This window comes from Loxodonta africana, chromosome 24 (genome assembly GCF_030014295.1).
Source record: "Loxodonta africana isolate mLoxAfr1 chromosome 24, mLoxAfr1.hap2, whole genome shotgun sequence".
NCBI lineage: Eukaryota > Metazoa > Chordata > Mammalia > Proboscidea > Elephantidae > Loxodonta > Loxodonta africana.
In genome coordinates this window covers 57,015,315-57,036,155 of record NC_087365.1, presented here as the reverse complement: position 1 = coordinate 57,036,155, position 20,841 = coordinate 57,015,315, and positions in this window count along the sequence as shown.

Sequence of the window (20,841 nt, the reverse complement as noted above, 5' to 3'; positions counted from 1 at the left end):
GCTCCCCAACTCCTATCATTCTCAAAACATCCCATTTTTCAGAGATCGAAACTGAGACAGAGAGGGGTCAGCTGGCTTCCCAGGGCCATCTGCTTGTAAGCCCTGGCATACTCCATTCCACTGCCTATGGTGCCCCCTCAACACCTTCAAAATCTGTGGGGCAGATAGGAAAGTGATGTGAGCTGAGGGAGGGACATCCCTCCATTTGTTCAGAAGGCCCCTCCCCTGCTCATACCCCGCAGCCCAGCGAGGCCAGGAGGAAACAGGGTCGTCCTAGGACAGTGGACACTCACTAACATTCCCAGGGACTGAGGCAGGTCCTCATATGATGCCCAAATTACCGATGGGGAACCCCTCACCCGACTCACCGGTCAGAAAATAGCAAGCCAGGCTGGTAGGTTTTACCCACACCATGGCCTTGCCTGACACAGCTCCAGCTGGCTGGACGCTAGCTCAGTGCCAGGCCTGGTACAAAGCTCTATACACATAACTGTGCCTGAGTCCTCACCCTGTCTGAGGGAGGGGTGGCCAGAACCATTATTTTACAGATGAAGGAACCAAGGCTTGGGGAGGCAGCGTGGCTCGGGCATGAGCTCGTGGAAGATAAATTTCAGCATGGAACCCGGGGCTGCAGGACCCTGACATTTGCCTTCTCATCCACCACACTGAGTCCCGGGACCACAGCCACCAGGTTGTGACAGGCTTTGCCTGAGGTCAGCTGGCTGCCATGTAGCAACTCTCTGGGTCCCCTTCCCTCCACTGAAACAGGAAACAGTGGTTCTCTGGGTCCCCTTCCTTCCCAGTGAAACAGGAGACTGTGGTTCTCTAGGTCCTCTTCCCTCCCGATGAAAAATGGAAACAGTGGCTCTCTGGGTCCCTTTCCTTTCTAGTGAAATAGGGAACAGTGACTGTCTGGGTCCCTTTCCTTCAGTGAAACAGGAAACGGTAGCTCTCAGGGTTCCCTCCCTCCAGTGACACAGAAAATGGTGGCTCTCAGGGTCCCTTTTCCTCCTGGCGAACAGGAAGTAGTAAGACCTGCCCCGTGGCTCCTGCCAAGAGCAGCAAACAGGTCAGCGGCACTCAGTCCCTTACCGTCTGCTGCATCTGTGGACAATGTCAAAAAGTGGTTTTATCAACTGAGTGTAACTTTAAATTTTTATCAAAGGAAAGCAGCTGGTCAAAAGCAATGGTCCTCAAGGGGTAGCACCTGGTTCTCACGCTTCTTCTGAGAGCTACCACCTAGTCTCTAAAATAATGGTCTTCTGCCCCGCTCCGTGGTTTCTTCAAATTACAGACGTTTCCTGATGACCTTCTGCTTTTCGAAAGGTTAAGATTTAGCACCTAGACTCCCCTGCCCCTTCACACCTCGGTTCTTCCCAATGTAGGAATATTGCCATTAGGGGTTTTCTTTGTGGTTGTCTGTGGGGTCTAATGTTATTCCACACGTGGGGCACAGCGTCTCTAAACTCCCCTTTTGGGAAGCTGAGGACCCTGTGCCCCACACTTTGTCTTCGGCTTGCCCCCCGCCCCCGCCCCACGCTCCCTTCACTTGCTGTGTTCCTCAGTCGTCTCTATTTTTACTTCCCACGTGTCAAGGTTAATGGCACCCATGCTCTGCCCTGCAGTGTAATGAATTCTGTGCTTTATCTGTGAGTTGATTCTAAAACTGAAACTCAAGTAAGGGGTATTTATGCCGCTGTGATTGTGCAGATACTGCCCGTTGCATCGCAAAGCTCTGTTCAGTATAAATCACTGACTTCTGTTATTATCTTTATTATACTGGTAATCCATGTTCCTTATAGAAAAAATGAGAAAATACAGAACGATGCGAATCACCTATCATAGAGTCACTGAGAGATAATCCATTGCTATGTCTCTAGGCACTTTTCTGTGTTATACATAATAAACACACACCGTATATTTAAAAATGGAATCAGACTATAGCTTTATAAACATTTTTCCTTAACATACTGTGAACGTCTCTCCATACCAATAAGTACAGTTCCATATGCCATTTTTTTTCATAGCTTCAGAATACTCTATTGTATAGATTGCCTCATTTATCTAAACCAGTCCCCTTTAGTTGGACATCTAGGTTGTTTGCTCTGTCTTCAGCTTTATAAACAATCCAGTAATGAACATCTCATCACTGGAAGTGAGCAAGCAGAGCCCATGGGTCAGGATGGGTCCGCAGGTTCTCTGGACTAACCATCGTTGTTAACTGCTGTTGAGTCAACTCTCACTCACGGCTACCTCACACACGACAGAAGGAAATGTTGCCCACTTCTGCATCATCCTTACAATCACCACCATGTCTGAGTCACCAGTGCAGCTCCTGTGCCAATCCACTGTGCAACAAACTAGGAGGTAGAAAGAAGCACTAAACATGTTATTAGGCCGATTCACTGGGCTGCCCCACGAATCATGAGTCTAAACCTCCAGACCAAGGAACCAAATCCCGTGAGGTGTTTGGTTGTACATAAGGAGACTCAGCAGCTATCTTCTTTTTTTTGTCATCATTGTTGTACACAAGGTTTTCATTGGCTAATTTTTGGAAGCAGATCACCAGGCCTTTCTTCCTAGTCTGTGATAGTCTGGAAGCTCCATTGAAACCCGTTCACCATGAGTGACCCTGCTGGTGATGGGAATCCTGGTGGCAAAGCTTCCAGCATCATAGTGACATGCAAGCCACCGCAGTACAACAAACTGACAGACAGGTGGTGGCTGGACTGACTATAATCTCAAAATTGCTTTTCGGCTCTGGATGTCCACCCAGTGACCTGAAGCCAGTTCATCCACTATTTTAATCTTCTGTTTGTTGAATAACATTTATGTATCACTTAATTCTTTATATGCAAGTGATCCAAGCACAACTCAGGTGGCCTTGAGCAGAAACAGTAACTGGCTTAACAGCTACTGAAACTGAGCGGCCACAGACTGGAGCTGGGCAGATTGCATGCCAAGGGTCCAGCTGCCCACTGTGATGTTCGCAAGGCACCTGCCTCCACTCTCACATTGCTGTTCTCACTGCCGATTTCCCTCTCAGGCAGATTCCCCTCACCTGGCACCACTGTCTCTCCAGGTTCATTTCCTCACACCTCCAAATCCAGTGGGGAGAAATTGTTTCCAGTCATTCCGGCTAAAGTCCCAGAATTGAATCTCATTGGCCTGGCTTAGGTCATGTGCTCATCCCTGAGCCAATCACTGCAGCCAGGAGAATAGCACGCTGTGATTGGCCAGGCTTGAGCCACACACCCTACCCTGAACCTTGGACGTGGGATCCATTCCATCGGGCCACGTGAATTGATGGGGGAGAGGTGGTTCTCCAAAGGAAAAGTGGGGTGATTTTACCAGAAGGAGGGGGTTGGGTGCTTGGTGGCTGAAACAGCGGATTCCACTACACCGGACAAGTAAAGGCATTTCTCATTGTCTGAATGACCTGGTGCTGCTGTGACAGAAATGCCACAAGTGGGTGACTTCACAGAACAGGTTATTGTTTCTCCGAGTTCTGGAGGCTGAAAGTCCAGATCAGGGAGGCTCTCGGCTCTGTGGATTCCTTCCTTGTCGGTAGCCCGGGTGTTCCTTGGTTCCTTGGCGATTCCCACATGGCGTCTACCTTCTCCCTGTGTGTGTATTCTTGTCTTTGTGTCTAATCTGCTGTTTTTACAACTCAGAAGTGATTGGGTTTAGAACCTCATTAACAAAGAAAACCCTATTTCCAAACAGGATTACATCCACAGGTATAAAAACCAAAAACCAAACCTGTTGCGGTCGAGTCAATTCTGACTCATGGTGACCCCATGTGTTAGAGAATAGAACCAAGTTCCACAGGGTTTTCTTGTCTGTAACCTTTACAGAAGCGGATCTTTCCAAAGGCTTTCTTCCCCGGCACCCCTGGGTGGGTTTGAACCACCAACTTTCAATTAGTAGCCAAGAACAAATCATTTGCACCAGGGACCCTGCACAGGTATAGGGGTTAGGATTCCAACACATTTGGGGGGACACAGTTTAACCCACAACTATCACAAAAACAGATTTTTGTCAATACAGCAAGATGCCTGCGCTGTGGGTACAACGCGGTTTCCTTTGCACTCAGCGGCGCCTGGACCAGATCCTCCCTCCAGGTTTGACTCCTTCACGTTGGTTTTGAGTCGCTGTTTGTTGAGATGATCTCAGCGTGTGTGTCTGGCTCCCTGTCTCAGTCGCAGGCATAGACGGAACGTTCGGTGTGAGGAAGAATGTGTGAGCCAGCGCGTCAGACAGAACACACAGCGAACCTCTGCCAAATCAGCAAGGCATTTTCTGTAACACTTGGTACAGTTGTTCCGAAGTAAAAGAACTGCTGCTAAAAATAAAACAAAATATTGTAAAAGCTTCCCAGTCGGTAACAAACAGTCCCTTTAAATGTTCAAGTACATCTTTAAAATAAATATGCACCCGTGTGTGTGTCTGTGTGTGTGTGTCTCTGTGTGTGTGTGTGTGTTCACATGCTTTGCCCCCCCTCCCCACCCCCACCCACCTGTCCCCTTATGACTGATAACTTTAGACGGCTGAAACCACGGTGTTCAACTTAGTGGAAGATTTTCTAGAGCTCAAAATAATTAAATTTGTCTTTAAAAGCATCTAACTTGGTTGAGAGAGCAAATCTGAACATGAATTTTTAGAATTCTTGGAGTTAGACCTCGTACTCTTTACAACAGAGCCCTGGTGGTACAGTGGTTAAGCACTTGGCTGCTAACCAAAAGGTCGACAGTTCGAACCCACCAGCTGTTCCAGGGGAGAAAGATGTGGCAGTCTGCTTTCGTAAAGATTTACGGCTTTAGAAAAAACCCTATGGGGCAATTCTACTCTGTCCTGTAGGGTCGCTATGAGTCGGAATTGACTCAAAGGCAACGGTTGTTTTTTTTTTTTTCCTTTATGGACTCTTTACAATAGTCAGCAAATGCAGTGGAAGTAGCAAAGCATCGGGGTTGGGGGCTCTGGCTCTGAGGTCATTTGCTCTGAATTCAAATCCTGCCACTTTGCCTCCTCCCGGCTAAGCAGCCATAGTCAACCCCTGGGCCTCAGTTCCCAGGTAAACAGCTTGTGCAGACAACTACCCCGCCCATCTTCTCTTGGCTTTTCCATTTCTGTCCACACTGGCCCATCTTCCGGCTCCTCCACGATGCCCAAACCTTTCCTCTGGCCTCCGGAACTTTTTCTGCCCATGCATGCAGCATGCCAGAAGTTTGTCCCAGGAGTGACCTCAACCATTGACGGCTGGGAGTGTGGGATAAACAGCCCAGCTCCCTCGCCCTCGGGTGGATAACTCTGAGGTGCGTTCCACACTGTCTCCCAGCCTTCCCCAGTGGGATGGAGCACCAGGTGCCCACAGGGGTAACTTGCCTGATAGCACACCCTTGATTGGTCTCCATCCTTTCCTTGTCCCATCTCTCCACTTCCCCACCACTGCTTCCTGAGATCCCCTCCCAAATAAACTGTTGTTGTTGGGGGATGCGGAGTTGATTCTGACTCATAAAGACCGCACATGACAGAGTAGAACTGCCCCATAGGGTTTCCTAGGCTGTAATTTTTATGGGAGCAGATCACCAGGTCTTTTCACTTGTGGAGTGGCTGGTGGGTTCAAGCTGAGTGCTTAACCATTGTGGCACAAGGGCTCCTCCAAATAAACTTGAGCTCAAATCTCTGGTCCAAGGTGTGCTTCCGGGGGCACCCAGACTCAGGCAACAACAAGCTGTTAAGTGGTGGCCAGCAAAGTGAGAAACAGCCTCACTGGGGGGAGGCACGGAGAGCCCAGCCTGTGTGGTTAGCGGTGTGGGTGGGCAGTCACCAGGTCTTTTAGGGAAGATCTTTGGGTCAAATTGCAGAGCAGGATGTTGTTGTTGTTAGGTACCATCGAGTGGGTTCTGACTCATAGCAATCCTAAGTACAACAGAACAAAACACTGCCCGGTCCTGTGCCATCCTCACAATCATTGTTATGTTCTAGCCCGCTGTTGCAGCCTCTGTGTCAATCCATCTCATTGAGGGTCTTCCTCTTTTTCGCTGACCCTCTACTTCATCAAGCATGATGTCCTTCTCCAGGGACTGGTCCCTCCTGATAACATGTCCAAAGTATGTGAGATGAAGTCTTGCCATCCTTGCTTCTAATGAGCATTCTAGCTGTACTTCTTCCAAGACAGATTCAGATTTGTTCTTCTGGCAGTCCCTGGTATATTTAGTATTCTTCACGAACACCGTAATTCAAAGGCATCAGTTCTTCTTCAGTCTTCCTTATTCCTTGTCCAGCTTTCGCATGCATATGAGGTGGCTGAAAACACCCATGGCTTGGGCTCCTTAGCCCTTAAAGTGTCATCTTTGCTTTTTAACACTTTAAAGAAATCTTTTGCATCGGATTTGCCCAGTACAATGTGTCGTTTTATTTCTTGACTGCTGCTTCCATGGGCGTTGATTGTGGATCCAAGTAAAATGAAATCCTTGACAACTTCAATATTTTCTCCATTTATCATGATGTTGCTTATTGGTCCAGTTGTGAGGATTTTTTTTTTTTTTTTTTCTTTATGTTGAGGTGTAATCCATACTGAAGTCTGTAGTTTTTTATCTTCATCGGTAAGTACTTCAAGTCCTCTTCACTTCCAGGAAGCAAGGTTGTGTCATCTGCATATTGCAGGTTGTTAGTGAGTCTTCCTCCAGTCCTGATGCCATGTTCTTCTTCATACAGTCCAACTTTCCAAATTATTTGCTAAGCATACAGATTGAGTAAGTATGGTGAAAGGATACAACTCTGATACACATCTTCCCTGATTTTAAACCACGCACTATCCCCTTGTTCTGTTTGCATGACTGCCTCTTGGTCTAAGTATGGGTTCCTCATGAGCACAATTAAAAGTTCTGAATTCCCATTTTTTGTAACATTTTCTATAAATTGTTATGATCTGCACAGTCGAATGCCTTTGCACAGTCTATAAAACACATGTAAACATCCTTCTGGTATTCTCTGCTTTCAGCTATGATCCATCTGACATCAGCAATGATATCCCTGGTTCCACAGCGTCTTCTGAATCTGGCTTGAATTTCTGGTAGTTCTCTGTCAATGTGCAGCTGCAACTGCTTTTGAATGATCTTCAGCAAAAATTTACTTGTGTGTGATATTAATGATATTGTTTGGTAATTTCCACATTCTCTTGGATTGCCTTTCTTTGGAATGGGCACAAATAGGGTTCTCTTTCAGTCGGTTGGCCAGGTAGCTGTCTCCCAGATTTCTTGGTATAGACGAGTGAGCACTTCCAGCACTCCATCCACCTGTTGAAACATCCCAATTGGTATTCCGTCAGTTTCCGGAGACTCGTTTTTTGCCAATGCCCTCAGTGCAGCTTGGACTTCTTCCTTCAGTGCTATCAGTTCTTGATCATATGCTGCCTCCTGAAATGGTTGAACATTGATTAATTCTTTTTGGTATAACAATTCCATGTATTCTTTCCATCTTCTTTTGATGCTTACTGCGTCGTTTCACATTTTCCCCATAGAATCCTTCAACATTGCAACTCAAGGCTTGAATTTTTTCTTCAGTTCTTTCAGTTTGAGAAATACTGACCATGTTCTTCCCTATTGGTTTTCTAACTCCAGGTCTTTGCACATTTCATTATAATACTTTGTCTTCTCGAGCAGCCCTGTGCAATCTTCCGTTCAGCTCTTTTACCTCATTATTTATTCCTTTCACTTTAGCTTCTCTACATTCAAGAGCAAGTTTCAGAGTCTCTTCTGACATTCATATTGGTCTTTTCTTTCTTTACTGTGTTTTTAATGGCCTCTTTCTTTCTTCATGTGTGATGTCCTTGATGTCATTACACAGCTCATCCAGTCTTCGGTCATTGGTTTTCAAAGTGTTAAATCTATTCTTGAGATCGTCTCTAAATTCAAGTGTGATATACTCAAGGTGGTACTTTAGCTCTCGTGGACTTGGTCTAATTTTCTCCAGTTGCAACTTGAACTTGCATATGAGCAACTGATAGTCTGATCTGCACTCGGCCCCTGGCCTTGTTCTGACTGATGGTATTGAGCTTTTCCAGCACCTCTTTCCAAAAATGTAGTCGATTTTATTCCTGTGCGTTCCATCTGGTGAGGTCCATGTGTATAGTCGCCGTTCATGTTGGTGAAAAAGGTATTTGCAATGAAGTCGTCAGTCTTGCAAAATTCTACCATGCCATCTCTGGCATCGTTTCTATCACCAAGGCCGTATTTTCCAATTACCAATCTTCTTTGTTTCCAACTTTTGCATTCCAATCACCAGTAATTACCAATGCATCTTGATTGCATGGTTGTTCAATTTCACACTGCAGAAGTTGGTAAAAATGTTCAATTTCTTCATCATTCACCTTAGTGGTTGGCACATAAATTTGAATAATAGTCGTATTAACTGGTCTTCCTTGTAGGTATATGGATATTATCCTATCACTGACAGCATTGTGCTTCAGGAGAGATCTTGAAATGTTCTTTTTGATGATGAACGGCAGGCCATTCCCCTTCAATTTGTCATTCCCAGCGTAGTAGGCGATATGATTGTCTGATTCAAAGTGGCCAATACCTGTCCATTTCAGCTCACTAATGCCTAGGGTATCGACAGAGCAGGAGACACTTTACAAATGAGAAGTTACCAATTGAAAAGTAAAAGGGTCAACTCTTGCCCCATCTCCACCCCACACTCAGCAACCCTTCCAGCTCAGCCCGGTCTGGAGGCCTGATAAGAGCGGGAATCCCATCTCTGGGATTCACGTCTCCAATTCCCCATCTTATCATCTAGGCATGGACATCTTAGAACCTCAGGCTTACGATCTCTTCAACAGCCTTGGAAAACACTTGAGTTCCAAATCAGGAAAGAAAAAAAAAAAATCCTGCAAAATCAGAATCAATAAATGTTTAATTAAATGTCTAGAAACCCTAACATTATGTCAACTTTATTAATTGTTCCATTTAGTAGTCATAAAAATTTCATCACCCTTCATCATATTTGAAAAGAATTTAAGAGCAAAATCTTCTCACTTTGCAAGAATTCCAGAGAACACCTGACACTTGGTGGAGAAATTGTGGCCAATTTTAATTAATGAATTTCTCGTAGGCAAATAATTTTTTTTTTTAATTTTTATTGTGCTTTGAGTGAAAGTTTAAAATCAAGTCAGTCTCTCACACAAAAACTTATACACACCTTGCTACATACTCCCAATTGCTCTCCTCCTAAGGAGATGGCCCACTCCCTCCCTCCGCTCTCTATCTTTTCATGTCCATTTTACCAGCTTCTAAGCCCGTCTACCCTCTCATCTCCCCTCTAGGGAGGACATGCCAACATAGTCTCAAACGTCCACCTGATCCAAGAAGCTCACTCCTCACCAGCATCCCTCTCCAAGCCATTGTCCAGTCCAATCCCTGTCTGAAGAGTTGGCTTCGGGAATGGTTCCTGTCCTGGGCCAACAGAAGGTCTGGGGGCCATGACCACCAGGGTCCTTCTAGTCTCAGTCAGACCAATAAGTCTGGTCTTTTTATGAGAATTTGGGGTCTGCATCCCACTGCTCTCCTGCTCCCTCAGGTGTTCTCTGTTGCATTCCCTGTCAGGGCAGTCATCGGTTGTAGCCAGGCACCATCTAGCTCTCCTGGTCTTAGGCTGATGTAGTCTCTGGTTTATGTGGCCCTTTCTGTCTCTTGGGCTCGTAATTACCTTGTGTCCTTGGTGTTCTTCATTCTCCTTTGGTCCAGGTGGGTTGAGACCAATTGATGCATCTTAGACGGCCACTTGCTAACATTTAAGACCCCAGACGCCTCTCTCAAAGGTGAGATGCAGAATGTTTTCTTAATAGATATTATGCCAATTGACTTAGATGTCCCCTGAGACCATGGTCCCCAAACCCCCGCCCGTGCTATGCTGGCCTTCGAAGCATTCAGTTTATTCAGGAAACTTATTTAATTTTCGTTTAGTCCAGTTGTGCTGTTGTGCTGACCTTACCTTTTTTTGTGTGTTGTCTTTCCCGTCACCTGAAGTAGTTCTTATCTACTATCTAATTAGTGAATACCCCTCTCCCACCCTCCTTCCCTCCCCTCTCTCGTAACCATCAAAGAATATTTTCTTCTCTGTTTCAACTATTTCTCGAGTTCTTATAATAGTGGTCTTATACAATATTTGTCCTTTTGCAACTAATTTCACTCAGCATAATGCCTTCCAGATTCTTCCATGTTATGAACTGTTTCAGAGATTTATCACTGTTCTTTATTCCATTGTGTGAATATACCGTAATTTATTTACCCATTCATCCGTTGGTGGGCACCTTGGTTATTTCCATCTTTTTGCTATTGTAAACAGTGCTGCAATGAACATGGGTGTGCATATATCTGTTCGTGTGAAGGCTCTTATTTCTCTAGGGTATACTCCAAAGAGTGGGATTGCTAGATCGTATGGTAGTTCTATTTCTAGCTTTTTAAGGAAGTGCCAAATCGATTTCCAAAGTGGTTGTACTATTTGACATCCCCACCAGCAGTGTATAAGTGTTCCAATCTCTCCACAGCCTCTCCAACGTTTATTGTTTTGTGTGTTTTGGATTAATGCCAGCCTTGTTGGCGTGAGATGGAATCTCATTGTAGTTTTGATTTGCATTTCTCTAATGGCTAATAATCTTGAACATTTCCTCATGTATCTGTTAGCTACCTGAATGTCTTCTTTAGTGAAGTATCTGTTCATATCTTTTGCCCATTTTTTAATTGGTTATATGTCTTTTTCTGGTTGAGTTTTTGCAGTATCATGTAGATTTTAGAGATCAGGCGCTGATCAGAAATGTCATAGCTAAAAACTTTTTCCCGGTCTGTGGATAATCTTTTTACTCTTTTGATGGATCTTTGGGTGAGCATAGGTGTTTGATTTTTAGGAGCTCCCAGTTATCTAGTTTCTCTTCTGCATTGTTAGTAATGTTTTGTATACTGTTTATGCCATGTATTAGGGCTCCTAACATTGTCCCTTTTTTTTCTTCCATAATCTTTATCGTTTTAGATTTTACATTTAGGTCTTTGATCCATTTTGAGTTAGTTTTTGTGCATGGTGTGAGGTATGGGTCTTGTTTCATTTTTTTGCAGATGCACATCCAGTTATGCCAGCACCATTTGTTAAAAAGACTGTCTTTTCCCCATTTAACTGTTTTGGGGCCTGCTCATATGTGGATGGATTTATGTCTGGATTCTCGATTCTGTTCCATTGGTCCATGTATCTGTTGTTGTACCAGTACCAGGCTGTTGTGACTACTGTGGCGGTATAATTAGGTTCCAAAATCAGGTAGAGTAAAGGCCTCCTACTTTGTTCTTCCTTTTCAGTAATGCTTTACTTAGCCGGGGCCTCTTTCCCTTCCATACGAAGTTGGTGATTTGTTTCTCCATCTCATTAAAGAACGTCGTTGGAATTTGGATGGGAATTGCATTGCATGTATAGATCGCTTTTGGTAGAATAGACATTTTTATAATGTTCAGTCTTCCTATCCGTGAGCAAGGTATGTTCTTCCACTTATGTAGGTCCCTTTTGGTTTCTTGCAGAAGTGTACTGTAGTTTTCTTTGTATAGGTCTTTTACATCTCTGGTAAGATTTATTCCTAAGTATTTTATCTTCTTGGGGGCTACTGTGAATGGCATTGATTTGGTGATTTCCTCTTCCATGTTCTTTTTGTTGGTGTAGAGGAATCCAACTGATTTTTGTATGTTTATCTTGTATCCTACTACTCTGCTGGACTCTTCTATTAGTTTCAGTAGTTTTCTGGAGGATTCCTTAGGGTTTTCTGCGTATAAGATCATGCCATCTGCAAAGAGAGATAATTTTACTTCTGCCTTGCCAATCTGGATGCCCTTTATTTCTTTGTCTAGCCTAATTGCTCTGGCTAGTACCTCCAGCACAATGTTGAATAAGAGCAGTGGTAAAGGGCATCCTTGCCTGGTTCCCGTTTTCAAGGGGAATGCTTTCAGGTTCTCTCCATTTAGGATGATGTTGGCTGTTGGCTTTGTATAAATGCCCTTTACTATGTTGAGGAATTTTCCTTCTATTCCTATTTCACTGAGAGATTTATCCTGAATGAGTGTTGAACTTTGTCAAATGCCTTTTCTGCATCAACTGACAAAATCATGTGATTCTTGTCTTTTGCTTTATTTATGTGATGGATTACATTAATTGTTTTTCTAATGTTGAACCATCCCTGCATACCTGGTATGAATCCCACTTGGCCATGGTGAATCATTTTTTTTGATATGTCGTTGAATTCTGTTGACTAGAAGTTTGTTGAGGATTTTTCCATCTAAGTTCATGAGAGATAAAATAAATAATAAAGTTCATGAGAGATATACGTCTGTAATTTTCTTTTTTTGTGGTGTCTTTACCTGGTGTTGGTATCAGAGATATGGTGGCTTCATAGAATGAGTTTGGTAGTATTCTGTCCTTTTCTATGCTCTGAAATACCTTTACTGGTAGTGGTGTTAACTCTTCTCTGGAAGTTTGGAGGAACTCTGCAGTGAAGCCATCCGGACCAGGGCCTTTTTTTGTTGGGAGCTTTTTCAATCTCTTGTTATGGGTCTATTTTGTTGTTCTACCTCTGTGTTAGTTTAGGTAGGTAGTGTGTTTCTAGGAAATCATCCATTTCTTCTAGGTTTGCAAATTTGTTAGCGTAAAATTTTTCATAGTAATCTGATATGATTCTTTTAATTTCAGTTGGGTCTGTTGTAATATCGCCCTCTCATTTCTTATTTGGGTTATTTGCTTCCTCCCCTGTTTTTCTTTTGTCAGTTTGGCCAATGGTTTATCAATTTTGTTGATTTTTTCAAAGAACCAGCTTTTGGTCTTGTTAATTCTTTCAATTGTTTTTCCGTTTTCTATTTCATTTAGTTCAGCTCTAATTTTTATTATTTATTTTCTTCTGCCGCCTGAGGGTTTCTTTTGTTGCTCTCTTTCTATTTGTTCAAGTTGTAGGGATAATTCTTTGATTTGGGCCCTTTCTTCTTTTTGGACGTGTGCATTTATTGATAGAAATTGACCTCTGAGCACTGCTTTTGCTGTGTCCCAAAGGTTCTGATAGGAAGTGTTTTCATTCTCATTGGATTCTATGAATTTCTTTATTCCATCCTTAATGTCTTCTATAATCCAGTCTTTTTTGAGCAGGGTATTGTTCAGTTTGCAAGTGTTTGATTTCTTTTCCCTGCTTTTCCTGTTATTGATTTCCACTTTTATGGCCTTATGGTCAGAGAAGATGCCTTGTAATATTTCAATGTTTTGGATTCTGCTAAGGCTTGCTTTATGACCTAATATGTGGTCTATTCTAGAGAATGTTCCATGTGCACTAGAAAAGAAAGTATAGTTGGTTGCTGTGGGGTGGAGTGTTCTATATATGTCTACGAGGTCAGGTTGGTTGATTGTGGCATTTAGATCTTCCGTGTCTTTATTGAGCTACTTTCTGGATGTCCTGTCCTTCACCGAAAGTGGTGTGTTGAAGTCTCCTACTATTATTGCGGAGCTGTCTATCTCACTTTTCAATGCTGATAGAGTTTGTTTCAGGTATCTTGCAACCCTGTCATTGGGTGCATAAATATTTATTATGGTTATATCTTCTTGGTGTATTGTCCCTTTAATCATTATATAGTGTCCTTCCTTATCCTTTCTGATGGATTTAACTTTAAAGTCTATTTTGTCAGAAATTAATATTGCCACTCCTGCTCTTTTTTGATTGTTGTTTGCTCGATATATTTGTTTCCATCCTTTGAGTTTTAGTTTGTTTGTGTCTCTAAGTCTAAGGTGTGTCTCTTGTAGGCAGCATATAGACGGATCGTGTTTTTTAATCCATTCTGCCACTCTCTCTCCCTTTATTGGTGCATTTAGTCCATTTACATTCAGGGTAATTATGGACAGGTATGAATTTGGTGCTATTATTTTGATGTCTTTTTGTGTGTTGTTGACAGTTTCTTTTTCCCACTTAATTTTATGTGCTGTGTAGATTATCTTTATATATTGTCCTTTCCTCATATTTGTTGTTGTTGATTTTGTTTCTGCTGAGTCTCTATTTTTTTCTTGTAATTTATTTTGATGAGTGGGATAGTTTTTCTCCTTTGTGGTTACCTTATTATTTACCCCATTTTTCTAAAATTAATCCTAACTTTTATTTCTGTGTATCGCCTTATCTTCCTCTCCATATGGAAGGTCTATGATTACATTTCTTAGTCCCTTTTTATTGTTTTAATGTTGTCTTCTTTTATATAATAACCTCGCTGTTACCCTGTTTTGAGCTTTTTTTTTTTTTTTTAACCTTTCTTTGTTTTTTGGATTTCCCTGTCTGAGTTGACTTCTGGTTGCTCTGCCCAGTGTTCTAGTCTTGGGTTGATACCGGATATTATTGATTTTCTAACCAAAGAGCTCCCTTTAGTATTTTTTGTAGTTTTGGTTGAGTTTTTACGAATTCCTTAAACTTCTGTTTATCTGGAAATGTCCTAATTTCACCTTCATATTTAAGAGACAGCTTTGCTGGATATATGATTCATGGTTGGCAATCTTTTTCCTTCAATTTTTAAATATGTCATCCCATTACCTTCTTGCCTGCATGGTTTCTGCCGAGTAGTCCGAGTTTATTCTTATTGGCTGTCCTCTGTAGGTGACTTTTCATTTATCCCTAGCTGCTCTTAAAATTCTCTCTTTATCTTTGGTTTTGGCAAGTTTGATTTTAATATGCCTTGGTGTCTTTCTTTTAACATCTAACATATGTGGAGTTCAATGAGCATCTTGGGTAGATATCTTCTCATCTTTCACAATATCAGGGAAGTTTTCTGCCAACAAATCTTCAACAATTCTCTCTGTATTTTCTGTTATCCCTCGCTGTTCTGGTACTCCAATCACTCATAGGTTATTTCTCTTGATAGAGTCCCACAGGATCCTTAAGATTTCTTCATTTTTTAAAATTCTTTTATCTGATTTTTCTTCAAATATATTAGTGCCAAGTGATTTATCTTCAACTTCAGAAATTCTGGCTTCTACTTGCTCAATTCTGCTCCTCTGACTTTCTATTGAGTTGTCTACGTCTGTAATTTTATTGTTAATCATCTGAATTTCTGATTGCTGTCTGTCTATGGATTTTTCCAGCTTATTAAATTTTTCATTATGTTTCTGAATAATCTTTCTAATTTCTTCAATTGCTTTATCTGTGTGTTCCTTGGCTTGTTTTGCATATTGCGTCCTTTCCTTCCTGATGTCTTGAAGGGTTCTGTGTATTAAACTTTTGTATTTTGCCTCTGGTAATTCCAGGAATGCACTTCCATCTAGAAGATCCCTGGATTCTTTGTTTAGAGAGTTTGTTGAGGTGATCCTGGTCTGTTTCTTTATGTGACTTGATATTGACTGCTGTCTGGAAGCCATCTATAAGTTGTTGTGTCAGTTTATATTTACTTACTTTGTCGTAGCTGCTTGCTCTGTTTTGTTTTGGTATACCCCTATGGGTTGCTTGAGTGAGCTAGCTTGATTATTTTTGCCTTTGGAGCTCTGGTGTCCTGTCCCCAGCTGGCTAGAGCTGTTATCAGGTATATCAATCTAGGAGTCCATTCAGTTTTCCTGTATGAATTCAGCTTAGGTTTCCAGGTAGCTGATCATCAAGCATGTGGTACAGGCTCTGTCCTACAGTCTAAGAGGGGCAGGGGTGATTGGCGTATATACCGGTATCTGATTGTAGCAGGGGGTCATGCTCTGAACAAGGCAGGGGGTTGAGAACTGACCCCCAAGAGTCTCTGAGGAAAGCATGTCCCTGTTCCCTAGAGCATGCAGGTGGTTGGGTTCTACAGATGGACCATGGACACCCAATGTTTTTGGTTGTAAGGACTGGGAGGTACCAATTATTTTTGGACCCCTGTCACTGGTGGCTGTGTGACCTGAGTGGAGCTACCAGTCCTTAGGCCCCTGATGTGGGTAGGTAAGGACCTTTTTAATAGGGAAAGCAATGTCAAACATCAAACACCCACCTCTCCACCACGCAGCTGAAATGGCTGGAGTCTGCCAACAAGGGCCTATTCACCTGAAATAGGCCCATACAGGTCCATGCAGAGGGAAAAGGTACTCAAAATCCACAGACCGTTTTTGCCTGGACAGGAGTTGCTTCTGTCCTGAGCTCCCCCGGTTAGTGGCAGGCAAATTATATTTTCCCCCAATTCGAAATTTTTTCCCTTCCGCAAGGCCAGGAGGGTGGCTCTAGGTGCTCAACAGGGCCTATCTTGGGCCCGGGAGTTCAGCTGCTGAAGCCAGCTTGGGAGTGGGGGGACACTGTAAAATATACGCAAGTACTTAGCTTTTGCCGAGAGCACCATTCTCCTCGGGTTCCAGAGGTGTGAGTAGGCTGTGCGGCTGGCTGCTTCTCCCTGAGGAAACTGCAGCTGAATGCTAGTACCATCCCGCCACCGCCACTGCCACCACGCCGGTACCTGAGGGCTTCCCATGATTCAGGTCCAGTGACTCCTCTCCGCTCCTGAATGGCCTCTTCTGCCCCCTGCCCCTCTGTTCGTTTTCTAAGCTTGCCTTTGAAGCTCAGAGCTCCCAGCTTGTCACCAATATCCTCGTTTCACTTGTTTTTTCGGGTCTTTGTTGTAAAGAGGGCTCGCTGGAAGTGTCTGTCTATTCTGCCATCTTGGCTCCGACTCCCCTATCCTGGCAAATAATTTTTGAAGCAAAATGATACAAAGTCTTTCAATTATAGAAAAAAAAGTTAGGTGTGAATTTGTTTCACCATATTTGTTGGAACTTGGAAGGGCTTTCTAAAGAGCATTGGAGGGGCCCTGAAGTGTCTGAAGACAGTTCCGTGCTGGCCGAGCCCTCTCCACTGGACGTGGTACAGCCACTGCAATGTCACATGGATCTCCCTTTGCCCACCTCCTCCCAAGCATTCTCCCAGCAGACAGGGCGACCTTCCCAAATCCCCTACACACCTGGGATGAAACTTTCCTGCAACCTTTCTTTGCCCCCAGGTAAAATCTCACGGCCCAGCATGACCTAGCCCTTGCCACCTCCTTGACCCTATGAGCCATCTGTGAGCAGGTACTGCTGGTGCCCCACCCAGATCTTTACTGGGCCAGTGCCACTGGGAACGGTGGGCTGGGGACTCTGTCCACCCCTGGAACGGGCACTGTGGCCACCTTTGCAGAGTGGGAATTGGAGCAAGGACCCAACCTGGGGGTCCTTCACCCACCCTGCAGGCCCCAGCATGGGGCCTGGTAGAAGAAGGAACAAGGAATTACTTGGTGTCTGACCAGAAGAATAAATAGGATTGCCTTCTTACCAGAGAAGGACAGTTGAGGAATGAGAATACAGCTACCTTGTTTTTACTGAGCACCTACTATGTGCTCTGTGCTCTGCCAGGCCCTTCAGTTGTAGGATCTCCTTTAACCTTAGCAACAACCTCATGAGGTGACACGTAAACTAAACCTGTTGCTGCTGAGTTGATCCCTGCGATCCCGCATGTTACAGGGTAGAACTGCTCCATAGGATTTTCTTGGCTGTAATCTTAACAGAAGCAGTTCACTAGGCCTTTCCTCCGCTGAGCTGGTCAGTGGGTTTGAACCACCAACCTTTAGGCTAGGAGTCGAGTGCAAACCATCTGCGCCACCCAGGGGCCTCCTCATGTGGTAGGCACTACTATGATCCCCTTTTTCAGAAGGAGAAACTGAGGCTCAGAAAAGTTAGTGACTTGCTCAAGGCACAGAGGTAAGAAGTGGGGGCACCAGGACCAGAATCCCAGGTCTGTCCAGCTCCAGCGGACACAGAGGAACAATGGGGACACCATGAAGGACACTGGACAGCAGCCAGGACCCACTTCCCTGGGGACCACAGCAGAAAGCCCACACCTTGAACATACCTGCTTTGCTGGGTCTTTGTGCCGAGCTTGGCTTCACTGATGGCCGCCACCATGTGACCCTGGGCAGCCCTCCTCCCCCGCTACCTCTGCGTCTCTGACCTTTGCCCCCGACCCAGGACAAGTAATTATCCACGTTCAGTGCCTTCAGACCTTTTTGTCTCCCCGCCGTGAATTCACAGAGATAATCTGAAAATAAAATCCAGGCTGCCTGGTAGAAAGGAGACTTGGGTTTTGCCAACACAATGTGCAGTAAAAATATCTCTTTTAAAAGGCGGAGAGAGAAATTTAAAGACTCGAGATCAGTAACATGTAATTATCATCTGGTTTGGGAGGAGAGTTCTAGTAGTTTCCAGAAAAACACAAGCCGTGGAAAGAAAGCGTGCTTTCCAAGGCAAAAAGATTTGGGCTCCAGCAGGCAGGGCGCCATCTTGGAGCTGCGGCGACCTTTGAAGTCCTTTCCCAAGGAGCGGGAGTAGGTCCCCACACCTGCCTGCCTTCCTCTTCCCCTTCGCCTTCCACACTGGACTGGAGACTCTTGAGAGTTGAGAAGCTGCGCTTGAACTCAGCCTCCTGGAGCTCAGCACAGCACCTGCTCAATAGGGAGCTTCCAGCGAGCAGACATGTAAAAGCATGGAGATGGCAGCCTGGCTCTGTACCTAGGGGACCATCACAGTGGCAGGAACAGCTAGGTGTCCACAACATCCGCTGTCCTTTAGTTTACAGTCATGTTGTTGTTGTTGCTGGGTGCCATCGAGTTGATTCCCACACATAGCAACCCTGTATGAGAGCGTAAAACTGCCCCCACAGGGTTTCCTAGGCTTTACGGAGCAGATCGCCAGGTCTTCTCTCCTGTGGAGCCAACGGTGGGTTCCAACCGCTAACCTTTTGGTTAGCAGCTGAACACTTACCATTGCACCAGCAGGGCTCCTTTTTATAGTAATAGAACTCCCAGTTTTATCTGGGAGTCCCTGGGTGGTGCAAACAGTTAATATACTCAGCTGCTAACCAAGAGGTTGGAGGTTCGAGTTCACCCAGAGGCACCTCGGAAGAAAGACCTGGTGATCTACTTCTGAAAAATCAGCCATTGAAAACCCTGTGGAGCACAATTCTACTCTGATAAACATGGGATTGTCACAAGCCATAAATGACTTGATGGCAACTAGTTTTTAATTTTACCTGGGCTCATGTGACCCAGAGTAAAAACCATCCCTTCAGATGCATGGGGCCATGAGACTAAGCTCTGGACAAGGAGATGTCAGCAAAAGGTAGATGCAACTTCCAAGAAGTGATCTTAAAGGGGACATACTTCCTCTCCTTCCCTTTCTTCCTTCCCACTGGCAGGAATGCAGATGTGATGGTTGGGGCTTGAGCAGCCACTCTAGAACATAAGGCAAGCCTGGGAGTGGAGGCCACAGGCTGCAGAGCAATGAGAAAGAAGGATCCTGGGACTTGACACCAGAGTGTGCCACACTGAACCTAGACCACCTCCCAGACGGTATGGGAGAAAGGAAGAAGCATCTGTATTGTGAACTTTGAGACAATCACTTATAGTCATTGTTACCTTGAACATCTTTTAAATCAAGAGGAGAGATACAAGATGATGGAAGTCTTTAAGCGTAAGGATCGCAGTGAGTGCCTGTGAGATGCTCACAGCAGATCCTGGGCTTCCCTTCCACATGTGTGGAGTGAGGAATCTAGCAGAAGGTGGAAACCACCACGTTAATGGTTTTCTCTCCTCTCTCCTTTTAAAAAACCTACTTATTTACTTCTTATTTTAAAATCTAATTATTTCTTTTTTTTCTCAGTGCCTGGAGTTATTTTGTACAGACACATCACGTCACATTTTCTAACTTATGCAAATATTGCGAGCACATACCACATGCCAGAAAGCAATGCTCTGTGCTAGTTATTCTCTCCATTTTATAGTTAGGGAAGCTGAGGCTCAGAGAGGTGGCCTCACACAGCTAGGGAGGCGCGGAGCTGCATTCCAACTCTGTGCTGGGAAGGAAGCAAGACAGAGCGGCTCATCTGAGGTGCTGGGCCTTCCCAGCTCCTAGAAGCAGCTCCAGGGGCAGTGGGGACAGGATGGGACCTTCCAAACACAGGTCAGATAACCGGTCAAGAAGGGCACCAGCCTCCCCCAGTGCAGCACAGCGGTCTTTCTAGAAGCACATCAGAGCCTCAGGATTAAGCTTTACGTCCCCTGGGGACCTAGAGGGTCAGGGACAAGCCCTGGGTCTCCACCCTGAAAGATCAGGAGCAGGCAGGGACCCGACCAAGGAGCCAGAGCAGAGCTGCCAGGGAGGAGGGAGAACCCAGGGGTGAGGCCTGGAGGCCAGAGGAGAGAAGATTCCCGAGGGCCAGTGGTCGCAGAGAAGCCGGTCCGATGAGGGCTGAGGATCCCTCGAGAGGTTTAGCTAGAGAACTGGGATCTTGACTCTATCAGATATAGAAAGAATGATGGATCAACACATGCGAGGACAGGAAGTCTGAAGAACGGAGGACGGACGGGGGCCAGGCGGGGGGCAGGATAGGGTGTCCTCACCTGAGGTGGTGGTCCTCTTTCCTAAATCAGAGGGTCCGGGAGCGACCGTGCCAGAGCCCAGGTTGATGAGCCGGCGCCACCTGGTGGCCAGTCCTGGCACTGCGCCCTCTCCGCTGCCCGCTTTGCCTTTGAGGGCTGCACCCAAGACCCTCCCGAGGGCGCCTCTGTGACCTCCTGAGTATCCTAAACCACCTGCTCCTTTTCAGTTATACATGGAGGGGAACTAAATGTCGTGGTGGTTTGCTGTTTTTATAGACCTGGCCCACACTTGCTGACTCTCTACCTCGGCTGCTATGAGGTCGCCGTTCAGGTGCGGATTTAACGGTCTGGATGCAGCCAGACACCAGTGGTTTTTAAAGCTCCCTGAGCAGTTCTAACCTGCAGCCAGGACTGGGAATCGCTCAGATTAGGT